At 40.9% G+C, this 19,093-nt stretch overlaps 1 pseudogene; it reads right to left on the bottom strand.

Annotated features, from left to right (window-relative positions):
- Positions 1–2,234: 2,234 nt before the first annotated feature.
- Positions 2,235–19,093, bottom strand: part of LOC135303091 (chloride channel protein B-like) — an 87,078-nt pseudogene continuing 70,219 nt past the window's right edge.

Here is a 19,093-nt window from a genome sequence, read left to right as displayed (position 1 = left end):
CACATAACAGGGCTTGCAGCACCAGGACAGAGAGCCAGGCCAGGCAGGATGCATGGGATATCTGCCACTGCGGAGAGGGACAGCTGCAGAGCTCAGGCAGCCACCCATGCTAGGGATCAGAGCAGACGGGGGAGCTGAAATCCATGCTCTTAAGGAGAAACTGCACGTAACACTTGACAACATCAAATGGTCATGACCCAAGTTTGAAATCTCTTCTGAAGGAACAGCATCTCTACTGATCCAATTCCCACTCTGAGCACACCAGGGCAGTGGTTCAAGGATGACTCGGAGGGAAGGCTGCCATTTCCTGACTCACCATCCCCATTTCCTGTAGCCTGGCCTTTCAAGTCTCCATCCCGTTACCAGCTCCTGAAGTGAACCCTCTTATCGTGTGAAGTGCGATGAAGTCACATCCCCCCCCCCCCAGACTGTGTCTATACATACTCTCCCTCCTCCATGTTTTTGTCTGGAAATTTGTTGCTCATACTGTTAATAAGAACATTTTTCTTACTAAGATCCAAGTAAAATTATTCATAAAATGAATCAGGTTTGCCAGTAACTGCATGGACTATGAGACTTGATTAAATTATTTTGTACTTATTGATGTACTGATGCTGTAAAAAGCCTTCCTGTTGGGCTTTATTCATAAGAAGTTGAAAAGTCACCTGGTAGTGTTCCTCCTGTCAAAAACAGAAGTAGAATGAAGACAGGTATCCAGCAAAGAAACCTCCCATTTACAACAGCAGATCTGAGATAGGGATGATACTCCCCAAAGTACTCCTCACTATCTCAGTGATACGGTGCAGTCTTTATCTGCCTCCTGTGAAAAAAACATAGAAGAACAGACCTAAACAAGAACATACATTGAGAGATTTCACTCTGAGAGGTCACAGTCTTATAGCTATAATCTCAACCAATTAGTTGTGTCTGTTTTGGTCTGTTCAAGCAAACCTAATTAACAACTTCAAACAGCATTTTGCAAAATGCCAGGCCTAATCTTAAAATATATAAGTCACATGGGAAAACTGCACTTAGCCCCTGATCTGCTCTTTTATTTCTGCAGAGACCTTTTATGTGGCTCTACTCAGCTTCATTCAAGTCTACAAAACTCTAATAAAAAAGGTGACATTCGCTGGGGTATGTCTCACGTGAGCTTGCCTTGAGTAGCCTTAACAAAATGTATTCTGAGCCCAGTGAATGAGCAAGAAACGCAACCCCTCTGACCATGCCTGCAGTGTCAGGCAATGGCAATTCAGAGCCCTCTGTTTTAAAAAGAAAAAACTGGAGCACTCAAAGCTTTGCACTAGTCTGGAAAAATTACCTTGGGACAAGGGAAGACAAGGGGAGATAAAAAGTGATTCATTTTCTATGCAAATATCTTTGCTGTGAAGTAAAGCAAGCAAAATTTCCTGAATCTCTGCAAATGAATGTATTTTTGTGCAAAGCAGTCAGTAGCAAGAGTGAAGAAATAATGTCCAACAGAAAATGGAAGGGGAAGGGAGCAGAAATATGTATTAAGTTTTGTTTCGTCGGGCCAGGGTTTTATGAGCCTTTAAAAGAAAACTTAATACACACAAAGGATAGCTCAGCTATTACCTTTGGAGGCAAATAATGAGCAGGATGGCTTCTGCTGCAGTGTTGGAAACCAAACTGTTTAATAAAAGGAAAAACAATAAACAGAAAATCCGATCCAGGTACAGAGGTCTGCTCCTGGTAAAACACCTTCACAAAAGCCTCGCAGTTTTTTTGTCTTCTCTTTTTCTACCTGATGGCCCAGGCGGGATCTTTTGGCTCTCATCCAATTAGGTGACCCTAAGGTTTTAGTGAAGTCTCTGGGGTCCTATAAGGTGGCTTTTCACCTGATCGTTGGGAGAAACTTCTGGGCTTTCTTCCTTTTTTGGGGGACAAAGGCTAGTTTGTCCCTCTCTCATTGGGGGCATCCCCCTACACTCCTTCATCTCACCCTTTACTATACATTTAGAAAGAAAGAGGAGAAAGGAGTATAGATTAGAATGCCAATAATTTTTGCTGCCAATTCTCTATCTTAACTTTGGTGAAGTGTTTTTCCAGGTAGGCTTCAAATTTCTGGCTATATGTGTGACTTTTACATAGAGGTAGGTTTAACAACTTTTTTATCACAACAATAACTACAAAACTTTTTCAGTGCAAAACTTTCTTGTAAACAATTTTAACTAATGCAAACTTAGAAAACAGTCTTTGCTTCTATCCGTGGCTCAGTTGTTTGTGCATTCTTCTTCTGGTGCCGTCTGCTGCTCTCGGATCGGCTGCACTTGTGGCTTGACATTCTTTGCAGGGATCCATCGAAGACCTGTGTTTGTAGAAATGCATGCAAACCCCCGGCCCCATGTTACAAGAGGATGGGGTCCTGAAATCTGTCCTGTCTCTGGATCCTTGATGAAGACTGGTGGTCTTTCCTTGAGCTTTGCCTGACTGGTATTGCTGAAATGCCTGAAAATTGGTGGTACCTGCTCCATAAAGGAATTGTTTAAGAAGTTAAAAACATATACAGCTTTATTCAGCCTCTCTATTGTAGAAAGCACTTCTGTCCCCCCTTTTTGTCTTTCTAGTATCATTTTCAATGACCTGTGTGCTCTTTCTACAATAGACTGGCCTGTGGAAGAATGTGGAATACCTGTGGTATGTTTGATACCCCAAGTTTTGAAAAACTCTTGCAATTTATTAGAAATGTAGGCTGGTCCGTTGTCAGTTTTGACTTCTTGAGGAATACCTAGGGATGCAAATGCTTGTAAGAAATGTTTAATCACATCTCTACTTTTTTCTCCTTGATGTGCAGAAGCAAAAATTGCTCCTGAGAAGGTATCTATTGATACATGTATATGTTTGAACCTTGCAAATGACTGATATTGAGTGATGTCTGTTTGCCATATCTGCAGGCTATTTAAGCCTCGAGGGTTAACTCCTGTTGCTATTGCTGGTATAGCTAATTTCTGGCAATCTGGACATGACTGAACAATTGCTTTTGCTTGATTCTGAGAGATGTTAAACATTCTTACTAAAGCAGGTGCATTTTGGTGATAGAAAGCATGGCTCATTCTTGCTTGTTCAATAACATTAGGAAGTGTGTGCTGGATTGGCATGGCTAACAAATCAGCCATGGCATTTCCCTCTGCTAAGAAACCTGGAAGAGAAGAATGTGAGCGAATGTGCATTACAAAGTAAGGTTCTTGTCGAATGGAAAGAAGTAAGATTAACTGTTTGAGCAAACTATATAACTGATCATTAGCAACTTCTTTTAGCAGAGATCCTTCTGCTCTTTCCACCACACCTGCAACGTAAATTGAATCTGTTACTAAATTAAAAGGAAATGTGAATTTTGAAAAGACCCGTACAACTGCTGCCAACTCTGTAATCTGTGCAGAACCATCTACTTCCTCAATATCTGATTCCCATTTTTTTGTCTCTGAATTCTGCCAAGCAATCACAGATTTTTTAGACTTCCCAGAACCGTCTGTAAAAAATGTGATTGCCTCAAGGGGTATATTACTTCTTAAAGGCTTATGAATTAATTTTAAAGATGAACTTAATAGCTCATGTTTGGGACAATTGACTGAAATTTTTCCTGCAAAATTTTCCAAAGCAAATTGCATAACTTCTGAATTTTGAATTAACCATTCTAAGTAGATGGTTGTGACAGGCAGAAAGATTTCTGCAAAATCTCTTCCTGCAAGGGAAAGCATTCGAGATCTAGCCTTGATAATCAATTGTGAAATAATTTCAGGGCAAGTTGTTATAGTTTTACCCAATTGACGTGATAGGAAAACCCACTCTAAGATTATCAGATGGTCCTTCTTCTCTAGATCCCACTGGAATATCAAACCATGAAGTTGTGGACTCTCCCCTAAAACTGCAAACAAAAAGGACAGGTTAGGATTATACCGATGAGCCTGACGTGACTGGATGGCTCTCATCACTTTCTCTAAAGCATTTTGAGCTTCTTTGTTGAATTCTCGCGGTGAGTTTAAGGCTGTGTCTCCTCTTAACAAATCTGCCAGAGGAGCCAAGTCCTGATTTGAAAGGCCTAGTAGTGGACGAAGCCAGTTCAGAGTGCCTACAAGCTGCTGCACTTCATTCAAGGTCTTTGGATTTGTCCTTAGCTGGAGTGGCTGCGGAGTTACCGTTTGTTCTGTGATCCTGTATCCTAAATATTTCCAGGGAGGAAGTGTCTGTATTTTTTCTTTTGCTACAGTGAGTCCTGCTTTCTCTACTGCTGAGATGACCTGATCTGTTGTCTCCTGCATTGATGCTTGGTCCTTTGCTGCTACTAAGATATCTTGTTAAAATCCAGTTTCTAACCTGAGATGCCATTGTGATAAAATGTCCCGTCCCCAAAGAACTATATCAGCTCCTACAATGAATGGTCTTGTGGTGGCAACACGACCTTCAGGCCCCTCAAATGTGACTGCGTGCGAGCTTCGAAAGCTTTCACAGTGACCACCAATACCTGCCAGCTGATCCAGCGTAGGCACGACGGTCCAGTCCTGTGGCCATTTCGATCTCGATATCAGAGTGACGTCTGCTCCGGTATCTATCAGGCCAGTGAGGGTGATGGCTTGCCCGAGGTGCTTCAGGACACAGGTGAGCTGAGGCCGCCCGCGGCTGATGTGCCTGGTCCAAGCGATGACAGCTGTGTCGTTCTGTGACTCTGGTAGGAGGAAAGCTTGCGCTATGGTTAACCCTTTGGGTAAAAAACATGGAGGGTCTAGACACAAAGCTAAGACTGTAATTTCCTGTGAACAGGTGACAGACAGCACAGTTGGAATGACATAAAAACCTTCTGCATGGGATCTGCTCACTCCCACTATTAAGAACTGACGTGGTTGTGGTTCAGGTCCCAGCTGTCCTGTAGACACTGTGTAAGCAACAGCATTGGTTAGCATCACTGGCTGGGCTGTAGACAGCTCCAGTCTGGTACCTGGGGACATTGTGGTCGGAAGTCCTGCAAGGATGTGTTGCAGTTCTGAACTTGGTGGCCTGTGGTGGTCTCTGGCCTCTGGTGCAGTGGTTTTTGTATCATTGCACGCCACTGCCCCGTGCTGGACTGCACGTTTCCCGGCAGATGGTACGAAAAACCCTGTGCTGGGTAAAAGCTGTTAGTATTGTGACAGAAACCTCTGCATCCACTGTTTCTTGGCAATGGCCTTCTGCGGGTCCTAGGACATCCCCTTTTAAAATGACCTCTCTGACCACACGAATGGCACGAGTCCCTTGGAATTTGTTGGTTCTCAATTGCACCTTTGAATGCTATTAAAGCTTCTGCTAGGGTTTGTGTTTGCTTTTCTACTGCTTTTTCCTGCTGCTTTAGGGTGTTTTCTTGAGCTGTTGTGATGGCACTGGCCAATACTTCTGCCTGCATGGCTGCTGCATGCTCAGGGGTGCTCAGGCGGTTGCAAGCATCTACTAGCTGTGTCAGGGTGGGCTCAGGATCCTGTGGTAATGTACGTAATGCCTTTTTACAGGTTGGGTTTGCATTAGAAATTGCAAGCCGTTTTAATAACTCTTGTCTGGCTCGGTCTATTGGAATCTGCTTTTCTAATGCCATTTTTAAACGGTCCAAAAACTTAATATAAGGCTCATCTATGCCCTGTTTTATTTCTGTGAAATCTAGTTCTGGCTTGTTGCCATCAGGGACCTGTAACAAAGCTGTTTTTGCTGCTTCTTTGACATCCTGCAATACTTGTCTACTAAGAGTTCGGGCTTGTATTTGAGGATCTGTATGAGCTCCTTCACCTGAGAGCTGATCTATAGTCAAATTTGCAGTAGCTGGAGTTCCTGCATAACCTCTTAAAAGGTCGTTTAACAAACGTTTCCATGCTAGTTCCCACAAAGAAAATTCTGTTGGAGATAGCAGGGATGTGCAAAGCTGTTTTAGATCATGTGGAGTGAATATGTTTGCTGTGAAGGTGGCCTGTAATAGGCTTCTGAAATAGGCAGAATCTCTACCATACAGACGAGAGGCTTTGCAAATCTCTTTTAACTCAGCAAAGTTGATTTGTTGCCATGTTTCCCTGGGTCCCGGACCTGCAGTGTATTTCACAGGAAAAACCTTCAATTTCGATGCAATTTCCCACTCTCCTTCCTGAACTGCATCCTTTCTTATCCTCTGCCAGGTATCTGTGACTCCCTGTGTGTTAAACTCTTCCTTAGATTGTTTGAAATTACATTGTGGAGCATAGGAATAGTTTGTTTTTTGTTCCGGTAAGTTATCGGACATGGGCGCCGCCATTTTGGACAGGGTCAGTTCCGGCGCATCACTTCCGGTTCCCACGCTCGGCAGAGAGGGGGTGTGCCGTCCCGGGCTGTGGGCGGGGAGCAGGGGCAGGGACACCGACCGGGCACCGCCTAGAAAAGGGGCGCGTCCCTGCTCCGATGGACAGGAGCTCAGGGAGCAGCCACCCAGGGACTCCTGGGAGTCCGACGAGGATGGCGAGCCACGCCCACGAAGGACAGAGCTGGGCTCGGGGCTATAATGGCGATTGCCACGTGCTCTATTGTTCTCAGACTGGATTCTATCGGCTCGGCTTTTTCCAGTTTTACTGTCAAAATTCACCGATTTTGAACGCCAAAGCAAGGTTTTGAGAGGAGATAGAGAGGACTTTGCTCTGGTAGGGTTTTTGGAAGACGGGTTTTGCAGACAAGCCTGGCCAGGGCTGGTCTGCTCCCCCCTGTCTCGGGATGGGGTCGGTGGGGCAGGCGGGGGGGCAGCTGGCCTGGCTGCCTCCCGGCCTCTCCACCGGGGTTTCTCGGCTGGGATAAAGGAAGGTTTTTGGGTCCCCTCAGAACTTCGCTTTCTCCTGTCTTCTCTGTCCTGCCTGCATTCTGCCCTCTCCCTGGTCTTTGCTTGCTTTTCATTTTCCATTATTACAAATTTCAATACCGTCCTGAATATTGGACGCAGCTTTAAGTTGGACTTCTTGTTCTTTTCTGTGTTATATAATTTCAGTCCAACTGAATCCCAGAAGTCTGGATCGAGTTTCTGAGACATGTCTGAGTTTGGGAATTCTTTTAAGACCCATTTTACAAGCTTTTTAAGCTGTTTTTTGTCAAACTGAATATCTTGGATTTCCAACTTATAGTTAAAATACGAAAAAAATTCCTGCTCAGCTACTGACAACCGATTCCCCATGGTGAAACTCACCGAGTCTTCTGGTCGTCCTTCTTGGTATAGACTTTTTCCCGGGTCCTGGGTGCAACAGTTTCAGCTTAGCCGATTCACAGTATCCTCTGAGGGTGTGCCGTTTGCTCCCGTCCCGTCTGAATTATAGCCTCTTCTTCACCGGTATGAGGCTTCGATTTGGGATTCCCTCTAAACCCCAAATCTCTTCTTCTGAGTTTTCTTTTTTAACGCGACAAAAAACTCAGGTGCAGGCCTGCTTCCCCAAAAACGCAAATACCAAGGAAAATTGTCCTATTTTGATTGAGGTAATCAAAAATTCCTAGACCATCTTCCTCAATATGAGAAATTCTGTCCAGGTGCCACGTATTAAGTTTTGTTTCGTCGGGCCAGGGTTTTATGAGCCTTTAAAAGAAAACTTAATACACACAAAGGATAGCTCAGCTATTACCTTTGGAGGCAAATAATGAGCAGGATGGCTTCTGCTGCAGTGTTGGAAACCAAACTGTTTAATAAAAGGAAAAACAATAAACAGAAAATCCGATCCAGGTACAGAGGTCTGCTCCTGGTAAAACACCTTCACAAAAGCCTCGCAGTTTTTTTGTCTTCTCTTTTTCTACCTGATGGCCCAGGCGGGATCTTTTGGCTCTCATCCAATTAGGTGACCCTAAGGTTTTAGTGAAGTCTCTGGGGTCCTATAAGGTGGCTTTTCACCTGATCGTTGGGAGAAACTTCTGGGCTTTCTTCCTTTTTTGGGGGACAAAGGCTAGTTTGTCCCTCTCTCATTGGGGGCATCCCCCTACACTCCTTCAAATATGGAGTGAAAATAACAGTGAAATTCATTGTGGAAAAATGCTGTTGATACAACTGCATTGCAACTAATACACAACTAATAGGAAATAAAAAGGTGATGAGTGAGAGAGAAAGAGCAAATGCTCAGAATACTGAAGAGAGAGCCACAAATGAGCTATGAGCCAAGGGGACATTAAAGGCATCTGGCCTGCAGTACCCAAGAATGGTTTTAGCAGGCTGGTCCATGCACCTATCTTAGCAATGTCCCAAATCCATGCCTTGGGAAACTTTAATGACCACCAATCCTACACAATAATTTGGACTCATAGGAAGGAAATGCAGACACAGAGGCCAAAAGGACACTGCAGATTGCCTTGATTTGGCCTCTCCCTAGCCAGTAGCTTGCTTTTCAGAGCAAAGGCCTTACTGAATGCAGATGGAGCCATAGGTCTGCTTCCTCTTGAGGTGCTCTGTAAACTCTTCTGACTTGCAATGCTGCGGTCACCCAACTGGAGATCTCCCTAATGGTGCTTGCAACCTTGTTTTCCATGCCACACACTGGATGGATCCCATTTTAAACATTTACTGTGGATCTTTTCTTTATTTTCTTTGGTCTTCCATCTCTGTTTGCCGCCAACATGCAAACAATTTAAGAAGAATTCTTTCTGGCTGAGGGAAGCAACATAAAAAAGCAGGGAATAATAGATACAAAATGAGCTTCTGTGCTGAGAAGGGTTCCATGTTGGGCAGACATAATAAAAGCAGCAAGCAAATACAAAATCAATTAACCCATACCAAAAAAATTACCAGGAACTACATGGGAAACAAGTTGCAGAGGTACAAAGCTCAGTCTGTCCTAAGAAAGCCAGAAAGGCTGTTGACAAGTAAGTTTATCATTCTGTGTCCTGCCAACCTCCTATTACAGCATCCAGCAGCCATCTGCCCACCCAAGTCCTACTGTCAAAAGAGCTGTATGTTCTTGCTGACAAATGTAAAGAGTCGTGGAAAAATATGCCCAAACCCCAAAGCCTCACACACAGCACCTTACGGGTTTTAACTGTTATAAAACCACCCTGAGTAATTTCCAAAATCACAGCCAGACCCTAATGAACAACTTTTCATAACAATGTTGTGGATGTTTCTGTTAACATGTTGAGTATATAATTCTTAATTTCTTCATTTGAAGCTAGTCTGTGCTAATAGACATTATGTTCCTTTCAGGAGACAGCAGACAACAATGTGGCTGTACTCAGGGGGCATCATCAGAAAGGAGGAGGAAATTGTGCTTTTCCAAGAGCAGTTGAGCAACTTCATGGGGAAAAAATTTCTGGAGTAAAGAACAAATCTGGACAGAGTGGTGAAACACACAAGGAGTAGGAGCCTTCAGCAGAAGCAGAAAGGAGAGGTCTGAGAAACAGAGAAGACATCGCAACCAAGGGCCCAGTTGACGTAAATATTTCTCTCAGGATGCTGAGAGGGGGTTGTGAAGACTTCTTGTCAATGCAGGAAGCCACTGAAAATTTTGAGCTGAGAAAAAGACCAGAACATAAGAACACATTGCTTCCTGGAGGAGAGGGTAGAAATGGGTTAAAAACCTTATATTTCCCAGTCCCCATGTTTCTTCCTTTAAAAATAATGAATGTTCTGGCTTATCTTCTAATGAAATCATGCTTTTGTTGGCAGAATATATGCTAAAACTTGAATGATAGAGAAGATTAGCATGATATCTGCACAAGTCAGTTTGTGAATGAAGAGAAGTCTCCACAGTACAGCAAAAACATTGACATACTGGAGGAAATCAGTAGCAGGCTACCAGACTGGTGAGGGGGCTGGAGCACAGGCATGAGTGGATGCTTAGAGAGATAATTCAATTCAGCTTGGAGAAGAGGAGGCTCAGAGAAGACCTGACTGTGGAAACTACCTGTCCTTAGGCTACAGATAAGACAGAGTCGGATTCTCCTGCATGCGTCCAATGATAGGCAATGGACTTGAGATGTAGAATGAGAAATTTGATTTAAGTATAAGAAAAAAATTTTACCATAAAGATGGTACTGTAGTAGGGGATTGGGTTTTCCATCTTTGGGAGTGTAAAGGGCTTGAATAGCCTGAGCTGTCTGATCTAGCTGGACCTCTTTGGAGCAGGGGGATGGAGTAGATGACCCCAGAGGACCCTTCTAATAGAAATTCTTCTGTGATTCTGTGAAACTCAGCTTTCTAGGTCCAAAGAGCTGATGTTTTCAGATATTCATCACCTTAAAGACAAGATGCAAGAAAGATTCTTGTCAGAGACACAATCTGCCCAGGCTGATTAAAAAATGTTGTGTCATTTTTGTGAACAATGTTTATATTCTATGTGGTGGTTGTCATATGAGAAAAGTAATACTTTTTATTTATGTATCCTTGAAAGACACTGCTCTATTGGGCCCTTGATTCTGTCTGTTATACCTCTGTGCCATGGTCTCAGCACTTAACTTGCACCAACACTAATCTCTATCTTACTGCTTACCCTTGAAGGATTAAAAGGTTTCTATAGGTAGCAGTCTGTATAATTGTAGGATAATAAAGCTCCAGATATACATAATTTGTTTACTCCTTCTATTTTTTTTTCCTCAAAGGAAATGTGTGTCCTCATCCTTTGAGACCATGATTTGCCTGTCTTCTAAATTATGAATGATAGCTAAAAAGAGTTGGGTTTTTTACCTGCATATATGCACATGCACATGTTCACATCTATACGTATACACGCATAGCAGAGATATCAACTCTTGTTTATTTATTTTTTTTACATCTCATGCTTTCACAGAAAGCCATACCTTCTGCACGTGCAATGCAGTGGCTCAGCAGTTGTCCCATCCTTTGCTGTGCTGGCCGAGCGTGTCGTATGGAAACTTCCAGGATGCATTCTCAATGAGAGAGAATTTATACAGGACTACAGTGCCTGTTCTGCGGGGCAATCCTTACAGTTCTCCCTGCTGCATGGGTGGCTTTGCTCTGTATACCAGAGACAGCCCTGTCACACTAGAAACACTCCTCTGTGGCAAAACTGCCAAAGTGTGAGAGGCCTTGGAGTCACATGTCCTCTCACAGCTTGCCATGCCTTCTCTTAGCACTAGCTTTTGGGTTCACTTTGCAAGAAAGAGATTAATACTGAGAAGAAAAGAAGTCAATAGCCTGAAGTTCTTTTAGCTCTGCCACAGCCTCACTTTCCAGTCCTCAGAAGGCTACTTCACATCCCACATCTCAGCTCCAGCACAGATAAGAGGGGCAACTACAGCAACACCACAGCAGAAGCTGTGGTACTTCATATCTACAGAAGTCTTTGCAAATATAAACTGCACAAAAATATAAATTCCTTTCTGTAACCCTTCAAAATAAAATATGCAGAAGCTAGTAATTCTTCCCCATTTCTCTGCTGTCAGGGAGTAAGGAGTAGCCTCAGTGGCTACTGCAGTGGCAGAATGTTGAATCTATGATCTATGATCTCAGCCAAGCAAAATTCACCAATTTAATGAGATACTGCAAGTTACTGAACCGTTTCATTGCTTTGGCTCCTCAGAAGTGTCTAGGCATTGATTACAATCACAGAGTGTAAATAATTCTGGTTTGTAACTCCTCATGTGTTTGAACTCTGATGCTGGCATTCCCATGCCATACCGTGTTAGACATTCAGACAACTGTGCTGATCACATATTTCCTCTTACTTTAATAGGCCTTTCAGGAATGAACAAGCATTCCCTTGTATACTACTATGGTTCCCATCACTTGATGGTCACACTTAATTAAGCACTATTTTAGTAGAGAGCTGGTTACACTTCATTTCATAAAGTGATTTCATGATCACCAGTGGTACACTGACAGCTCTGTTAGCTGAAGCTATGTGAAAAGGGGCAGCAGAGACAGCAGTAACATTTTGCAGCACTTCCTCATCAGTGATTTTCCCGGCACTACCCTTGCAGGGCGCAGCTACATTTCCATTAGCATTTAGATTTTTGGCTCAAGGCTATCTGAGCCTTGAGGTATGATAGACCATATCATATTACCAGTACCTTTAGCAATGCTAGTCCCTGAATCCTTAAAGTCATCATTTTTATACAAAGTGGATACAAAAAAATTCTTCATCTGTTTTCCTTCCTTTAGGTTTTTCTGTTCGTAGTCAGCAATAAATGTGATTAAAGGACAAAATCCCATTTAAAAATGTAAGAAGAAATCAGTTGTGAAGCAATGTTCCAAGCTTCTCTAGTGTGATAAACCAGGCTGTTTAAAGACACAGGTTAATTAACTCTAAAGTATGTGAGTATCACATGACAGGAAAAACACAACCAATGTCACATAATGGACATTGCAGGATACTTGTGAAACCATACATTAAAGCTGCATGCTAGAAAAAGCTTCTCACAACAGTTTATGTTCGCTCATAGGGATATGCAATGCATAGGTGATGTAGTGTTTCTAATGCAGGCAATTTTCCTAATAGAATTGTGAATTTTGCACAACTGTACTTCAGTCCTAGATCTAAAGTTCAGTCTGCCTGTGCTTTAAGACACATTTCAGTTTAACAGGGAAAGAATTGTTAGGAAAACATCATCTTAATGGAGAGCAAGATGAAAGATATAGGTATGTAGTAAAAGCCAAAAATAATGCCAGAGACTTGAATTTTGTTGTGAAGTCCTTGGTCACTGAAGTTTGGGTTAAAAATTTGTGAAAATTGATAAACTATATATTATATAAAATAGCATCTTTGCTGCATCTAGCTTTTAATTCTAAATATATGAAGAAATAGCAGAACATTTACCCTACACTAAAGCAGACAAAAAGAAAAAAGTATCTTATGCCCAAGAGTCAAATGCTATGACTACATGTTACTGTGAATTCTTAGACACCTGTTCTATATAAAGATCATGAGAATGATATATTAATTAAAAAATTCCTACCAATTTCATCTGTTTTCGCTTTCCTGTATGTCTTAGGCTATTATCATTTGTGATGAGTTTGTCACTGGAGTCCAGAATGTAAAGGAGCGACTCCTTTCAGTCCTGGGAGGAATTCTCTTTTGTGTGTCTTCACAAACACATATACATTACAAAAACCCAAAACTAAACCCAAAACAAACCAAACAAACAAAGAAACCCTCATCTAGCAATGAAACTAGATACATAATGTATGGAAAAATGCAGCATGCTGTGTCCCACCCAACACAGTTATGAGAAGTTTCATGTAAATTGTGTGAACTTTTGCTTAGAAATTACACTTGTACGTACTAAAAGGGAGATTAAAAAAAAGGCAACCCCACTATGATTTTTACAACTGGTCAGCCCAAAATATTCTTATAAATAGTTTATATTCCTATAACATCTGTTGCACATATGCTCTTCACAGTACCTGTGGTGGATTCACATCACTGTTCCAAATTTAAAGGCAGAGTAAACAATATGCTGAGCATTTCAGTGACCAGTTCAAAGTTGTGTAACAAGTTACTGTTATCCTGGCTATCTCAAGCTCTCATACTCTGCAAACTACACCCCAACTACAATTTGTACTGAGTCATTTAGCCACAGACATGGTAAGCAAAAAAAAATTACATTACTCAGGTCTTAGAAAGGTGATACTCTGTGTACTCAATAAATAAAGGAAAAGGAAATCAGCAATGGGCTTTGAACCAAAAATGCAAATTCATGGCAAGGTTACTCAGATTTCAGAATCCCAAAGTCACACAGAGTAAGTTCAGTTGGAACGTACCCACAAGGTTCATTGAGTCCAACTCCCAGCCCTGCATAGGTCACACCATGTTCCCAAGAGTAGATTTGGTTATCAAGAGAAGAGATTCTCACTGCCTTAAGAGGAAATCACCAGGGATTTCTAGATAATTCTTCTATCACACAAACCCTGATTCTTTCAAGAAGAATTTGGCATTTTCCAGGTAGGTGAGGCATGGCTCAGTAGTGACAATGACCCTGCTAGTGTACTAATGAGCAAAAAATTACGAACTATAACAGGATCTAAATAAACATCCACGTCCATATCTCTTAGATGGATGATTTGCAGAGTATTTATTTTCCTGCATATGACATATTTTAAATGACCATTTAAAGAGCCTGTCTCATGTGACTTTGAGCATTCCTGGGCTGCCAGTAATATGCATTGATTGGACTCCAGTTTAAAAGTGCTGTGCTTTCTCTATGATGCTACAGAAACAACATTATTAATATTAAAGACAAATTTCTAAAGGGAAAAATAGAGAACATCCAACAAATCTTTGACTTATACGAAAGTCAGAGCTGCATGATTCAAATACCAGAAATTCACTTTCAGGAATTTTGGAAAGTTTTTATAACCAATGAATTATTACTAGTTTTCCTTGGTATTCATTATAACATTAATAGTAGTGGATTCCTTCATACATGTTTGGTTTTAATGATCAAAAATGTGGGAATCCCGCTGGTATTTAACAGAACAAAATTAAACATCAAAATCATTGGAGGAAATCTAAAACATTTTTATTTTTAATAGGCAAATAGTCAGAGACTGAAGACTTAGTCTTCACTGAAAGGCTTTGCCAACATTGCTGCTGCTGATGGTTATGATATTTTTCAAGAGACATAGATGCAGCATGACATCTGTCTTTCACGTCTTATTTTATATGTCTTCCATAATCATGTTGTCTCACAAGCATTTAAATTAGTGGATTTTGCAGTCACCAAGCAGCTGAAGGGACACACCTCTAGGGCTACAATCTCTAATGTCAAGATACTACACCTTTTAAGCATGTCTTCTCTGGAAGGAATCAAGTGGAAAAGCTCTGATTATGTTTTCCCGAAGAAGAACATGGGCTCCAAAACAAGTGACAAAGCCTAAGAAGGCATGCATGGCCTTGAATCCATGGGCTGCTCACCAGCATCAGGGCTCTGTGGTGCCAGCTGGAGCCTGAGCCTCTCCTCCAGCAGAAAAGGCATCAAGTCCTTCCTGCTGATCACTCCAAACACTTGGTTCTGAAGGTTCTACAGGATCCGATAAGAACATGGATTCTCTCCCTGCTCCACATCCTCAATTACACCTAAAACATCAGGAAATACCCTAGTAAAAGAAACACTTTATTTTTTGGTAAACCATAAGGTTCAATCTAAATAAATTGTTATGACTGGAATGCACTCAAATTTCACAGATTGGAAAAGCAAAGTTGAGGTCCACTTTCTAAGTCTAAAATTTTTCTGGTCTAAGATTTGCTTGAAAATAGTCAGAGACCTCAATGTTTATTAAGTTTTAAATTTTTTTTTATAGCTGCTATCTTATTATGCAATCATTTATGACATTCTGTAATATTTTTGAGTACACGCTTATAAAAATCAATTCACTTAGAAACATAGGCTGCAAGGAAGAGAAACAATCACATGGGTGTGAGAAGTGGGCCTACCAGTACTAAACTCTGGTGACTGAAAACTATGAGGGCTTTAATGGTTTCTTGATAGGAGCAGACCTAAAGATCATTTTATTGTCAACCAAGCTGGTCTATATAGAGTATGTAGTTATTCACTAAGACTTTATTTTCCCCATAATTCTACAGTATTATTCCTGTGACTTGGCCAGTTCCATCAAAGGTGGTGTATTGTGCTTCCCAATGCCATGCTTCCCCAGACAGAGGAAGATTGAAACAAAGACATGATAAAACAAAATAAATTAATTTTATTTCACAGCATAGAAAGGCACATCTCTTCTCCCTCTCTCATTTACAGAACAGACCAGGCATTCAAAAACATAAAGAAGAAAACAAATTAAAAGTAAAGAGGTTTACTCTTTCTATACCGCCTGTAATTTTGCTGTGGAAATCACCGCTGCAGGAAATCATTGCACCCAGGAAATTCACAATGGATATTTATGTGGATATCAGAAACAGAGCTTTCATGACTGATAATAACAGGTTGTTGAAAGGGATACTAACCTTTGTTGCTTCAGAGATCACATCACTATGAAATGTAATTGAGTTCTATAGGTTTCCCATAATAAAAAAGTTGTGTGCCCCAAAGGCACGAGCACTGGACTGGGCCTCAGTTTGAGCTGGCTTCTACTTCCATGTATGACCTCCTCTTGAACTTTGGAAAACCATGTGTCCTCCCTCCACCTCAATTTTCCTATCTATTAAAAGAAAACTCTCAAACTAAACTAGATAATGCATATTGGGAGCATTGCAGGTTTGTAAACTGTCTTTCCTTCTAGCTGTTCTCAAAGCAAGGAATTTAGACCAGATGGATCTCAAATGAAGTCTCATCATCTTTACACATGAATTAACAGGAGCAGATTTTATCTTTTTAAAGAAAACCCAACTGAATTAAGTCTCTGACCTGGATTTCTCAGTGTTGCCCATCTCAGTTTCAATGACTGGAAATTCACTGAGGCAGAAACTGCATTTATTTTGTTTATAATATATTTATTTTAGGCCTTACTCTGTATACCAAACTTATTATTGCTTTTGGACCCAGTATTTTAGTACAGTATTTAGGAAATAAATGTGGCGATGTCATAGGAGGGATTAAAAAAAAAGGAAAGGGAAAAGAAATATAGTTTTATTTATAAATTGATGTATAGGCACTGTACTGTAATGGAGTTTAAATCTCAAAAGTGTTGCTTTATATTTGCTTTATAGGACTATAAGAGCCAAATAATGACATTTAAATGATCTATTCCATTAACATTGTATCATTTTGTCAATCTGGAATGTATTTTAATCAAAAGCCCCCTTGAAATGGTCTCCTTTGTTGTATTTTTTTTTGGCTCATTTTATCAACATCTGTTATGTTTATACAATATGAATTAAAACTTCGGAATGCTGTTTGTACTCAGCTACTTTTGTTGAGAATGTAACGTCCCTGGATTGGCAGTGTTTATGTAAATCAGTGCGGCTGACACAGCCATCATAAACAAATGAGAAAATATAACAAACATATTGTTCATGGAGGAAATGTTTGTTTTTAGACTTGGCTTCAGTCTCACCAGATTGATGAAGAGTTGCTGATACCAGGGATCTGTAGTGTAGCGATTCAGCAGCATGGTTGGGCGCGACAGACTGGGCAGCTTCTCCGCTGTTATCTGGAGAAGGCAAGAACGCATTTCTCTTTCCTTCTGTGCAGCACATTAGAGGTTCAAAAGACTCCCAGTCTGACTCCTAACAGAAAGACTTCTAGCAGAGCTGCACCAGCAGAACTGGTCCAAACTTTATAAATTCTTTTGCCAGTAAGACTTAAATTAGCGATGGAAATTAGAGCTCTTTAGTTACAAATTTTTGCTTTCTTTTACTGTAACTGTATCTCTATTAAGACAATGCCAGTTGTATTGGCTTAGGGGTGAGGTTTTTCATGCTGTTAAAATTCATGCATTAAGTGGTAATTACATGATAGCGTAGTGCAGAAATATGCCACAAAACTGGTATCAGCCATCAGCTGAGCTTCAGCCATTTTCCATAGGAATATCTATTTGAGTACTGGCACCTCATCATACATAACTGCCCTGCTCCTTCTTAACATTATTTTGCCAGGCGCATTCCCGTATGCAGACCAAGTTTCAGTAACAAATTATGACTTTCCAGTTGGGCCTGTATAAATTCATTAAATTACATTACTAGTCTTGCCTTAGAAACTAATGATTTTCTTCCACTATGCTTAACGTTTACTATTCCTAAAAATCCTTTGGTTATCTGTCAAGGGGAAGAGTGCTACTTGCTTTTCAAGTTTGAAAGCTTTTATAAACACTTATCATTCAGAGAGGTGCTATCCCATATTGAATTAAATATTATAACAATTCTGCTATCCATAGAGAAGTCGAGAAAGAGAAGAGTGGAATGGCCTATATGAGCAAAGAAATTCTTTACCAGCAGTCTTGAACTACTTCCAGACTCTAAGTGGCATTATAGTTTATGAGATATGTCCCTGTACGTTCTCCGGTCATCCTTAAATTTAAGTTGAACCTGATCACTTCTTTATCTCAACCACATATGTTACATAATCTCTTCATTCATAGAATACTCATCCTAAATCACTCAAATATGCTTATTAAACAAGGAAAGAACTGAAAGAGAGGTTACCTTCTCATAGGAGAGCAGATGAGATGGGGAGAAAGATTCATCATTTGTCTCCAGTTCAGAGATGTGCTTTTTCTCCAGCAGTATGCACAGACTTAACCCGAAGTTAGAGCAGACGACTACATTCATTATAACGGGCAAATTTTAAACAGCAAGTACACAATGCTTTAGCATCAGAGATATGATGACACCACAAGTCCTATGTGTAGGGTTGGGTTCTTGATAAGAAGGACATCAAAATATAAGAGTGTATCCAGGGGAGGGCAACCAGTATGGTAAAAGGCCTCAAGGACAAGACATAGGGCAGTGGCTGAGGCTCCTTGTTTTGTTCAGCTTGGAGAAAAGAAGGCGGAGGGATGGACCTATCATAGTCTACAACTTCCCCAAGGACAGCAGCAGATTGGGAGGTGCTGATCTGCTCTCTGGTGACCAGCGGTAGGACACAAGGAAATGGAATGAAGCTGCATCAGGAGCATTACTTATGGGTCCCTTCCAACTTGAGATATTCTCTGATTCTAAAGTATTAGTGGGCTGACCACACATTTGGCTTTCTTAAACATCCATTAACAATAGCAGCATCACACAGATGTTTGCTGATTTAGGTTTGGCATATTAGATTGAAAGACATCACCTATCCTACATCTTCTTGACCTCTCTTTGACCTTGTCCTTTGCAGGACCAGCTCATGAACTGTGTAGTTTGCAACCAACAAGACAATACCTGTAATAAGCAAATACAATTATGTAGGTGCAAGTAGACTGTTGTTGCTTCCCTCATCCTTCTTAAGTAACAGTTACATTAAAACAAGATGAGCCAAAATATTATGTCCTATTTTAAATCATCAGTGAAACCTTTGCTCACAGTACTGCCCTCTAGAGTTCAAGACATCTAATATTATTGCTGACTTAGTAATGTTAAAATCTATATTTTTATAAATTAATTTATAATTTCAAACCTTTCTTCAGAGTTCTACTTTTCTGCATTACACAGATAAGGCCTTGTCAAGCAAGATACATAAAATTGTTATTTTTATCTTAGTATATGTCTGCTACACTCACACACACACACAGATTCCATTCATA

This window comes from Passer domesticus, chromosome 1 (assembly GCF_036417665.1).
Source record: "Passer domesticus isolate bPasDom1 chromosome 1, bPasDom1.hap1, whole genome shotgun sequence".
Lineage (NCBI taxonomy): Eukaryota > Metazoa > Chordata > Aves > Passeriformes > Passeridae > Passer > Passer domesticus.
This window is presented reverse-complemented; position numbering and strand designations above follow the sequence as displayed.